Below are 12,701 nucleotides of genomic sequence, written 5' to 3'. Positions count from 1 at the left end.
CCAACCCTCCTGCCATAGGCAGGGACACCTCCCACTAGACCAGGTTGTCCCGGGCCATGTCGAGCCTGGCCTTGAACACCTCCAGGGATGGGGCCTCAACAACCTCTCTGGGCAACCTGTTCCAGTGCGTTATCACCCTTAATGTGAAAAACTTCTTCCTAATGTTTCATCTAAACCTGCCCTCTTCCAGTTTAAAGCCATTCCCCTTCATCCTATCTTTACATGCCTTAGTAAAAAGTCCTTCCCCAAGGTGGAAGGTGTTTTAAGATTTAGTTTTTGTTTCTCATTATCCTGCTCTGATTTGATTGGTAATAAATAAAACTAATTTCCCTAAGTCGAGTCTGTTTCACCCATGACGGTAATTGCTGAGTGATCTCCCTGCCTTTATCTCGACCCACGGGCCTTTCGTTATATTTTCTCTCCCCTGTCCAGTTGAGGAGGGGAGTGACAGAACGGCTTCGGTGGGCACTTGGCATCCAGCCAGGGTCAACCCACAACAAGATTTCAGTTTTAAAAGCTGAAAGGGTAACAAACTATGTCTTATAAACGCCTATTACCAGTTTGGTCCAAATCAGCTTTTTGAACTTCTGCTTTTATTTCGCCAAAGTGACCGTGTACAACTCTGTTTTGTTTCAACCCAGAACACAGTTCACTGCTAAAGTTTTGGTTCATGAGTCAAGCCAAAAAAAGAAGCTATTTTTTATCTTTGTCTAATTTGGAAGAATGTTTTATAAAGATGACATAAATGAGCAATGGGGTAGAGTTAGGATCAGAAAAAAATCAAATAAAATTTCAGTACCAGACCTCAAAAGTTGAGGTTGATTATTATTAATCTCCCAGGAGGAGAGACCTATGAAAGGACTAATAAAATGGACTGTGAGAAACATCACCGATATGAACATAATATGGTGAACAATCTAAGCCCATCAGTCATCTTTGGTTTCTGCAGATAATATCAAATAAGTTGTGTCACTCTGAGTGTCAAGGGAGTATCATTCAGTAATTTATGGCATAGGTGCAATGCTCACCTGACCAATATATGACCTTTAAAAGTCCCTTCCAACCCAAACTATGATATGATTCTGTGGTTCTCTAAGAAACAATAGAACTGAAGGGCATGATCCAACAATCCTTTATATTTAACAGATTTACTCATGCGTTTGTCCTCATGCTCTGATCAAATAAGAGCTTCATAGAAAAGCTTATTCTGTCTTCTCCATATTCAGGTAGGAACATCTTTTGGGAGCTTCTACTTAAGTTTTCTTTTTTTCTTTGGTATCCATGGAAAGGTTTCCATGCTGAGTACTCAGTCTGACAGATGCAAGGAGTTCAGTGCAACTGCTTTTTGGCCGCAGTGACATTCAGAAATGATAATAGCTTCAAGAAAGCATTCGTGCACCGATGCAGGATGGTAGCCAACCTCTTCTGCACAAGGGCCCCTGCTATTGCTAACTGTCACATCAAGTAATTCAAGCGCACAAAACAGAATACCAACAGGTTTCTGTCACTCTATAGACTTTAAAAACCTGAAACATCTTCTCTGTGATAACACAGGGAAGATGAACTATGCCTTACAGCCAGATACAATTTTGTCGAGAGCAAACTGCAAAGTGTACCATACCCAAATATATTTTACCGTAAGGATTATCAAGCAGTTTACGAAAACCTTGCCTTTGGTGATTTTGGGCAATTTTATACTGGATACAGACAAATTTGCTGTAACCGAAAACTTTGGTCTGTTTACCACAGAATAATAAAATCATAGAATGGTTTGGGTGGGAAGGGACCTTAAAGATCAGCAAGTTCATTAATTCATCAGAGAAGGTAATGGCCTGGTCCCTCTAATTCCATTACATGTGGCTTGAGGATTTTGTTTCAGACTCAATTTAGTTTGGTGTCTGGACTAAACATAACCACCACTCATGTGGTGTGAAGCTACCTTAAGGGTTAATGATTTGTTCAGACCCTTGCCATTGAATATATTGAGTTGGAGGAGAACTCTCTAAGTCGTCAGGTCTAACTCCCCACTCAGAGAAGAATCAGTTTAGATCAGGTTGCTGAACTTGGTCTATTTAAGTTCTTAATATGTCTGGGGATGGAGATTCCCTAACCTCTTTTGGTCTGTCTGCCAACATCTGACTGTCGGGGTTTGGGCTGGGATGGCCACTAAAAGAACAAAAGGTGCTCTCTTTAACTTCTCTCTCCCTTCCCAGAAAAGAAGGGAGAGAATAAGGGAGAGAGACTTATGGGTTGGAAAGAAACTAAACTACTTTAATGAAATATTAATAATAAAAATAAAATATAATAATAATGAAATATATACAATATGTAAAAAAAAAAGTATGGAGCTCCCAGGATGATGATCACATTACCAGCAGGCACTGGGAAAGTCCCAGATTGGACTCACAAATGGATGGGAACTGGATTCAGGAATGCACAGATTGGGATCAAAGGCAGAAGAACAGACAGATTCCTTCTCGGACATCGACCCTTGAAGAAAGAGACTGACCCTTTGATCCCTCAGCTTTTATACTGAGCATGAAGCAGATGGGATGGAATACTCTGTTGGTCAGTTTTGGGTCACCTGTCCTGTCCGCTCCTCCCCGCAGGTGGGACCTCTCTGAACTTTTCCACTTCCAACCCTCCAAGGGGTCAAATAACAGAGTTAGTTGCCCTCAGGTGTTAGAGCAATAAGTATAAGCAAGATCCTCTCTGAATACCATGCCTCGGTATTAACTATAAACATCAGAAGTTATCTGCTAGAAGCAGGCACTGTCTGAATAATACACTGCAAATTTCTGTCAGTTAGAAGAGACTTAACTGAAAAGTAAAATTACTGAAAAGATAATTGGTCCTGTTCTACCTCAAACCAGGACACTGACTACCCTTATGATGAATTTTTTTCTTTCCCAATATGTAAAGGACTTTTTCCTTCTTTCAACTGGTGTCTGTCGCCTTTACTCCAACCACTGTGTGTCCCCAGGAAGAGTCTGTCTACATCTTCCCCTTACTCCTATTAGGTAGTTGAAGACAGCAATCAGATCTCTCTTTACACTTCTTTACTTAAGACTGAAAATCTCTTGTTGCCATGAGAGTCTTAGGGAGCATATGTTGGGTGCTTGCAGTAGAGTTGCTCTTTTGATTTCTTCCCAAGGGATTGCAGTTTATATGCTCCAAACCATCCTACTAAATGAACCAATGGTCAATAAAGGAGGTGACTGTGGGGTTCACTACCAAACTGCACTTCTACTGCAAAACAAAACACTGTTGTAGTTTCCTTCTATAAACTCTGCCTGAGTTTTGAAAACAGAATGGTGGTTGAACATCAAACTGTGAGTGTTATCATGGTCAAACTCAGTTGTAGCTCTTCTGAAAGAGTATTTCATTGCTGTAGTCCAGCTGCTAAAAATGCTCCGACTACTCAAAAGTCATTGACGGGCTTTTACAATGCCTGAGCATCCAGTGATGAAGATGTGGAACTACATCATGTTGAGGAAACTGCAATGAATGTACACAGATTTTTACATTGTTGGGGTTTTTTTTAATGAATCCTTGGCTAGAGGTAGTACAGCCCTCTGATTCTACTCCTCCAGCTGCAGCAGGACAATCTCTAATTATTAATAGGAATAGCTGAAGGGCATGCTTTCTTCTGACCCCCAGCACACTCCCTGTCTCCAAAGAGGGGCTGGGTACATGCAGGTGGCAATAGGATATACCAGGGAGATTCTCTGTTGGACACAGAATTGCTTTGCGACACTTTGCGCTTTGTGAGCAACACTAAAGCAGGATTCTTCTGCTTAATTTTAGACATCTGCATGTCATCAGATGAATGACATGCAAAGAGACCACAACATGGAAGGAAATACGGTCCTCTCAGTATCATTGCAAATGTTCACAATGTTTTATCAATTCATAGATGTTAGTGCCAAAAAGACCATTCAGTTAGACTTATTTTATTACACAAGACCTATAATTTTCACTCAGTTTCTCTCATGATGAGCTACAGACTGATTTCGTAATGCACAACAAAATACAGTGTTAAGCCCTGGTCCCAAGCAGAGCTCTCCAGTCCCAGATGTGTCCTGATGCTCTCATGAAAGCAAAGTATGGTAGCCAGAAATAAAGCTTTCGCTGTTTCTTTAAACTAAACATTTTGTGGTTGCAAAATGAACCATTTTATCCTAAACCATTTATAAAGAGAAAAAGGTATATTTTGAGAAAAAGATTTTTTGAGTGGTTTGCTGGTTTACTTTTTATTTTGTTCAAAGCCACTGATGGTTTTGGATTTCAGTTGCCAAAATCCATTGCCTATAAACTGAAAATGTAAATTGTTGGCCTCCAAAAGCCAGAGGGATTTTTATTTTTTTTTCTAAAATCCTCTTTTTTTTCCCCTGCATTTTTGCATTCTTTTTTTAATGAAAGCCAGAAACTTATTTCAAGGGGGACAGCAGGGAGAACTTTTCTATCCGTTCCATTTATTTATTCTACGAACACATACTTTTGCTTTCTAATGACAGAAGGTGCATCTTCCAAAGTCTCTAGCACAGCTAGGAAAGGGTGTTTAATTAGTACAGAAGCATTTAGTGAGGGCAGAGTACTCAGTCACCTTGAGATGGAGACAGTAGGAGGAAGGGATGGTGATGTTTTCACACTGAAAGTGAGGAAAAATTAACTTGCATCATTTTTCGTTGTTTATTTTAAGTATCACCATCTGGCTTGTAAATCTTCCTCTTGGCTGTTAGGGAATGTAGCCTTCCTTTCTAAAGTTATGCTTTTCTGGAGATTTAAAAGCGGTGGGAGGAGAAATATGGTTAAGAATGTAATTTGAATCCAAATACAGATGTCTGTCGAATCTAAATACGCTCTCAGCTCTCCAAAGGAATTGTCTGGAGGTTTCCGCAGTCCTTTTGCTCTAATGAAACTTGTGAATCATTTGTGCGGAGGGCCTGGATTAACATTAGGGTTAGCATAACAGTGGTGGCCGAGATGCAGCTTGACATCAATAGGTGACTTTGCTTTGACTAGTGTGAAGCAAGAGCCCAAAACCACATTCCTTGTAAATGGCTTCCAGCACAAAACTGATTCATTCATAAATTAACAGACATCTTTTCCACTGGCCTGGGATCAGAAAATGAAGCTTTTTATTCACACTTCCTGCTTCTTATTTGATCTCCATTCTTAAAGACAATCCCCTTGAAGTTTAGTTGGCAAAAGATGTGATGAAATGAAGGATGGAGGACAGCATCCAGCTGATCGTCCCATCACTGCTTGGTTTGGGGGAAGCAGCAATGACATACGAAGGAGGTGGAGGAGGAAGGTGCCAGTTTTCCTGGAACCTCTTTGCTGAATAGCATTTTAATTTGAGGGTAAATTTTGCCTTTGCTTATAACAATGGAAACCCTGTAGACTTCTCTGATAGGAGAGATTTTAGGCTTTTGCTCAAGAAACCCAAAGTTTTTTTAATAACTTAAAAAAAAAAAATAGAAGAAATTTCAGGATAATTCCAGAGATTTGCTGTTATCACTGAAGCATAAGAAATAATAAGGCGCAACTTCATAAAAGCAGCAGGTGCCTAACCAATTTCAGGCACCAACACAGTGAGGAGACAGCTGGACACTTAGAATAAGAGGCAGAAGTATGAACTTGAATGCAAGAAATGGTTTCCCTTTAAAAAGCAAAGAAATCTGGTCATGCTCACCCAATAAGAAACTATTCAAGTTCTCTTTTTCCTACACAACCCGCCCTTTCTGCTATCTGTTGATCTCTCTTCTTCATTCTCTCCGCTAACAGAAATACACTTGGACTGGACGTGGTCCGTTTTGAAAATCAGGTTGTATTCACTGGGGAAGAGTTTGAAAGGGAGTTTACTTGACTGGTTTATCTTAGGCAGGTGCAGAGCCCCTCTTGTCTACTGTGATGGAAAAGCAACCCCATTTCCACACAGACCTCTGTCTTATCTGCCAAGGCAACCTTGAACTATGATGTTAATAAAAGCTTCAATCTCCTGTTCTTTGCAACAAGAGGTGAGGGGGAGCTACTGTTTTGAGTTAGTTGTGCTTTTCATTGGCTTTCCATGAGTATAAACGGGTAGATTAAGTTCAGATACACGTGGACTCAATTTTATTTTATTTTTTTTATAATAGAATAACAAGATTAAAGAGATTACAGTAGATATAAAATATCTGGTCTGTACCAAAGCATGTGAGACAATGTCTCATGAAGTTGTTCTTGCCACGTAAATTAAAATCAGCCTCTCGGTGAGCAGCTGCATAGCCCCATCATTAACTGAAATGCTGAAAACAAAGAACAGAGGGCAATGAATCATGCATAATATTACATGGCATTGCGGCAAAGCAGTTTAGTGGAATATCCACATGGATCAGTGTTAGTTAACGTCCTCATTCATGATCTGGCAGAGAAATGAACACAAGCATGAATGAAATTCACAGATCTTACTCAAGCGGGAAGTGCCAAGAATATCCATGAGGACAGAGGATTTGTGGAAAGGGGCCAAAAGAGGTGAGGAGGACGAGCAGCCAGCAGCGATCCAAAATGATAATCAGTGAAAAAGAGAGCTGGGAATTGCCTGTGCCAAAAGAGATGTAAGGGAGATCAAATTAAATGAAGCTGCAAAATTTGAAAATGCCTGTGTAGATGTACAGTGGAAAAGAGAAGCAACAGCACTTTTGTGGCTCTATTTCAGCATAAAAGGTGAAAAGAATCAGTAGAATTTAAATAAATATGGGAGTCACAAAAATGGCTTTAATGTCTATTCAGCAACTGTGTGTAGAAGGGATTCCCAGCATTTGCCATCTAAAAGGTGAATAAAACTCTGATTAGTTTTTTATAAATATATGAAACGTAAAGACATCGTAAGTCACATGTTTGCAGGGAGAAAAAAAAGAGAGGAGCTGCTTGATGAGAAGAGTCTGAAAGATCTTTGAGAACCACTGCATAGGGTAAGTACGGGTCTGAATGCCACTGACGTCATCCTCTCCTTGTCTGGGGGCAGCAACTCTCCTGTGAGTGCTAGCGGACACTTCTGTTCAATGATACACAGACTCCTGAATTTATTGCTCCTGGGAAGCTGCCATCAAAGTTGGAGGAAGGTAAGAAAGGGAAGCAGTATGCTGGAAGGTTTAACAGAGAAACAGGAGGATGATTAATTACAATTTCCAAGGAGTCCCCTTGGGACTTGATGATGGCTGCTTGGTGGAACTACTCAGCATCTGGCAAGATAGTGGGAGCTCCATCCCTGGAGGTGTTCAAGGCCAGGTTGGACAGGGATTTGAGCAACCTGGTCTAGTGGGAGGTGTCCCTGTCTATGGCAGGGGGGTTGGAACTAGATGATCTTCAAGGTCCCTTCCGGCCTAAACCATTCTGTTATTCTATGAAAATTAAAAAAAAAAAAAAAAAAAAAGACCAGGTTTTGTCAACCAAAGGGCCACTTTCCACCCTATAATCTCCTGGTTAATATCTTGTCGAGATGTGACCAAAAAAAAGTACACTGATCAGTTCTGAGTCTCACAGACTTATCAACTCATGAATTACACTGGGCAATCAATGAGTTTGACACATAGACAGGCAAAGGGCTGGACAGAAAAGACTGAAGAAGATGCATAAAAGGGGTGGACAGAGAGAGGAAGTGAGACATTGCTCATTTTGGTATTTTCTTAGCCTAACTTTTAAAAGCAGTGTTCTCATTAACGAGTTTAGACAAGCACAATAAAAAGTCAATCTTGCTGGACAACTGTTAAGGCTGGCTTTCAATACTGTAATGCCATAAAATTAAAAAGAAAACATATTTATCCCTTGGTACGGTGCAGTCTGTGGAGACTGGTTCCTCATGCTTTGATCCTTTTGCCCTGAAAAAACAAATGAGCGCAGAAGCGTATTAACAATAAAAGGCGACAGACACAGACAGAAAGTTTCCCGCCTGTGACAGATCTGCAAGAGAATAACTGCATTGAGATGTGGGGTACAAATCTGCCTTTAAAATTCAAGTTTTTCCATGCATGAAGTAAGATCAGAGGCATAACTGTAGAGATTTTGATGTGGGGCAGAGGGGGAAGGCATTTCCAAGGGAATGAGTGATTTGGGGGTAAAGCAGTTTTTGGAGCCCAGTCTTAAACAGCTTTCAGTAATGAGAAGCTTTGGCTTTTTCAAAATCAGATTTCTTTTAATATAATTCAAGCAGAACTAAAGCGGACTCACCGCAAATCACTGTCATTAATCCCAGCTCCCCACACTCAGAAATCATGAATATGGGTCTCTCTTCATAAGACATGGTCCAGTTTCAGGAGTCTCTACAATAACTTCATCTGGAAGAGATGGGCATTACCCCTGACTTCCATGGCTTTAGGAAAGAGATGTACATTCTCAAAATCCCTCCTGACTACACATGTAAAAATCAATCTTTTCCCTGGCTGCTTGGATAGTCTTCCTAGGGGTAAGCAGCCACTTTGTCTCACTTCATCTCCCATCTCCATCTCAGCTCTCTGCCTGCCCCTCTGCTTCGCAGCACATCAGGACTTCATCTTTCTCCTACAGCCCTGTGCTGGGGAAGATAAGTTGCTCCTTATTGACTTCATAGAAAATACGGGTTTGAATCAAAATTGTGGCAGAGTTTCCTGATCGCTGTAATTTCGCCTCTTCTCGCACTGCAGCAGCCCACGTGAGTCAAAATGGCATTGAGATCTGGTCCTGAAAACACGCACAACCACCGAAAAATGTTATCAAAGCTCTCGTTTGGCTGAAGTTTTCCAACATTACTGTTTTTCACTGCAAAATTTAATCTTTACTTAAGTTCTCTGTTTTGTAGAAAAATGCAGTTTCCCAGTGTATGTGTGTCTGTATATTTCTGTGTACGTGGATTTTAGCAGTCATTATCTTGCCAAGAGTTTATATAGGGAAATAGATAGATACAGGTAGAACTCTATTAACCACCATAGTATTGTTGTCAGTGCTTGTGGGGAGAGAAAGGAGAACAAGTTTTTTCACACGGTGTAGTCTAAATTTCTTTCCACCAGATAAAGGCTGCCTTAGCCATGCTAAGCCATGCTTAATGTAGCCACTCGATTTCCTTGGCAGATTGTCACATCGAGTTTACCTCAGATCCCAAGTCTCCTGCTCCGAATTCTCTCATTATGAAAATTATAGGGTACATCTTGGCCTTGGTTGCCCAGCCTGAATGGCTGTTATTCCTTTCCTCAAACACCCAGTTATGAAATCCTCTCCTTCCCTAACACATACACTTGCACACTCACACACACATATTACTTGACGAGATTCTATTTTAAATGCTAATAAATGTCTATGGCTGATTTTGTTTGCTTTTCTGGTTAACCATCTTTACTACTCCACCTCATCATCACTTTTTCCAGGAAGAATGTTCCATGTTGACCCCACAATTAAATTCCAGACAGCCCGTGAATTCAGCGCTAGGGGAGTTCTTGGGAGATTTCAGCTATTATGAAAGATAGACGAAAAAATAACAACCCTTGGTTGCTTCCAAGGTGCACAAACTATATTTGACCACCCAAACACAAGGCAATGTTCCTTCCAGTTATAGGAAAAAAAAAAAATACAAAAAAAAAAAACCCAGCTCAGAAACTGTGGGGGCCTCTTTTTTTTTTTTTTTTTTTTTTTTGAAAGGCAAAGGCTTTTAGTACAAACCAAAACCAGAGGAGTTCAACCCAAACTATGAATGCAAGAAAAGAGGCATATGTGGTTTGCTACTTTTAAAAAGCTCCCACCTGATCCCAAGAGACTTGTATATATTTTAACTACATATGGGACATAGGATCTCTATCACAGAACAGTAATTTGTAAATTAGGACATCTACTTTGAGGAAATTAAAACTGGATTTAGCTGAAGCATAATCATGCCACTGTCTTTTCTCAAGGTCTTCTTTATTCTCTGTTGGACTCACCTCTTCAGTCCACTGCTAAGCTAAAGTATCATTTTGAAACTCCAGATGGGAGTAGGACAACAAAGCTGACATTACCTTCCACTTAAATGTCCTCTCTTTTAGAGGTACTGTACCCAGAATTACCCGAAAATGTGGGGAAAAGGGACTTTCACTTTGTCAGACCAAAGTTGAGGCAGTCTTGTCTTAGGAAGAAGCCCCACCAGGGTGGAGAGTTGTGAGGAAAGGAGAAAGGAGAAGGCAAGACGAGCTGCATTTCAGACAAGCTGCCCCAGCTGCCTGAGCAGATTCCCCACAGCATGGACACAGTCCTAGCCTTGCAAACCCTAACCACAGCACCTTTGGCCCATGAGGCTTTGTTAGGAAAAAATGGGCTGATGGCTCATCTGTAATGTTCCAACCAGATGACAGGCTGATGAGCCTTGGTCTTGAATTTCTTGATTACCCAGTCCAACACCCCTGCTCAGAGAAGGGTTATCAACAGCAGTGTGCCCAAGGTCATGTCCAGCTGGGTTTTGAATTTCTCCACAGATGGAGACTCCGTAACCTCTCTGGGCAACCACTTCCAATGTTTGTCTACTTCACAGTAAAGAAATTTTTCTTCTGTTGAAGCAGTATTTTCAGTATTTCGTTTTTTGTTCACGTTGTTTCTTGGCCTGTCACTGAGCACCACTGAGAAGAGTCTGTTTCAGTCTTCTTCACTCTTCATATCAGGTATTTCTATAAATGGACAACATCCCCCTGAGCCTTCCTTTCTCCAGGCTGAACAGTCCCAGCTCTCTCAGCCTTTCCTCACAGGAGAAATGTTCAAGTCCCCTAAACAAACTTTATGGCCCTTCACTGGACTTAGTCCAGTAAGTCCATGTTTCTCTTCTACTGAGGACCCCAACACTGGACCATCTGGTGAGATGTGTCACCACTAGTGATGAGCAGAGGGGAAGGATCAACTCCTTCAACTGGCTGGCAACGCTCTGCCTAATGCACCCATGATGCTGTTGGCCTTCTCTTCCACAATGGCATATTGCCGGTTCATAGAATGTTTGGGGTTGGAAGGAACCTTAAAGATCATTGAGTTCCAACCTCCCTGTCGTGGGCAGGGACACCTCCCACCAGCCCAGGTTGCTCCAAACCCCATCCAACCTGGCCTTGAACACCTCCAGGGATGGGGCAGCCACAGCTTCTCTGGGCAACCTGGGCCAGTGCCTCACCATCCTCACTGGAAAGAATTTATTCCTTATATCTAACCTAAATTTCCCCTCTTTCAATTTAAAATTGTTCGGTCTTGTCCTGTCGCTCCACTCTGTGATGAAGAGTCCCTCCCCAGCTTTCCTGTAGCCCCGTTAGGTACTGGAAGGGGCTCTAAGGTCTCCCCGGAGCCTTCTCTTCTCCAGGCTGAACAACCCCAACTCTCCCAGCCTGACCTCACAGCAGACGGCCTCCAGCCCTCCAATCATCTTCGTGTCTTCCTCTGCACCCAGTCCAACAGGACCATGTCCTTTTTACCTTGAGGGCCCCAGAGCCAGATGCAGTATTCCAGGTAGGGTCTCAAAAGAGTAGAGTAGAGGGACAGAATCCCCTCCCTAGCCCTGCTGGCCACGCTGCTGGAGATGCAGCCCAAGATACAGTTGGCTTTTTGGGCTGCGAGTGCACATTACCAGCTCATGTCCAGCTTTTCACCCACCAGTACCCAAGTCCTTCTCCTCAGGGCTGCTCTCCACCCCAGGCTGTATTGCCCCAACCTGGTTGCCGAACCCTGCACTTGGCCTTGTTGAACCTCATAAGGTTGACACGGGCCCACTTCTTGAGCTTGTCCAGGTCCATCTGGACGGCATCCTATCCCTCAGGCATGTCAACTGCACCACTCAGTTTGGTGCAGACTGGAAGAGACTAGTATTTGGAAGACGATCATGCTCAGAGGTGAAAGTAATAGGCATATTTATCAAAGAGGTGGGTAGGTGGGTAGGTAGGAAGAAAGAAAGAAAGAAAAGAAAGAAAAAGGAAGGAAGAAGGGAAGAAAGGAAGGAAAGAAGGAAGAAAGGAAGGAAAGAAAGAAGGAAAGAAGAAGATGAAAAAAAGATACGAAGTTTTGTTCTAGTCTGACTGGATATCCTACAGAAGTAGTGTTGGAGATTGTCATAATTTCCACACCACCATCTGATCAGAACCAGGAAGACCAGCATCATAGAGAAGACTAAAACCAAACTGACTTTTAAAAGCAGAGAAGTTTTAGCTCCACTTCATTTAAAACTTCAAAAGAGGACGAGTTTAGGCTAAAAACTTGGCGGGGATTCAACTTGTGCCGTATGCTGTCCAAATGTATTCAACCCTCCTCGACCCTGAGTGTGCAAGACAGCTGGAAGGCGAGCAGTCACAGCATGGAAGGAATGAGGCTCTCATGGTTAAGCCATTCGACAAGGCCCCTGGAGATCCGTTCTCATTCTTCAGTTTGTCCACAGACTCCCCACATGAATGTGGGCAAGTGGTTCAATCTCTCTGGGCCTCCCTTCACTTCTGTGATGAAAACATACCAATGATCCAAATAGCTTAAAGCCAAAAGGAGCTGACATGAGTGGCCACTGAGTCCAGTTCTGCACGATGCGAACAGTAACGCTTTTATTAAACCCAGCTTCTTCCTTGCCTTGCCTGTTAAGAAGAGTCATCTCCATGGCAGGGCTTTCTCCTACTTCTGATACATAAAAGCCCAGAGTCATCTATTTGGCTGTGGGCACTAAAATGACATGCTTAAATTAGGTCCTTACACAGTCAAGACTC

Source organism: Charadrius vociferus, unplaced genomic scaffold (assembly GCF_000708025.1).
Source record: "Charadrius vociferus isolate BGI_N301 unplaced genomic scaffold, ASM70802v2 scaffold12, whole genome shotgun sequence".
In the NCBI taxonomy this organism is placed as follows: domain Eukaryota; kingdom Metazoa; phylum Chordata; class Aves; order Charadriiformes; family Charadriidae; genus Charadrius; species Charadrius vociferus.
The sequence above is the reverse complement of the archived record's forward strand: the minus strand, read 5'-3'. Positions refer to the sequence as shown.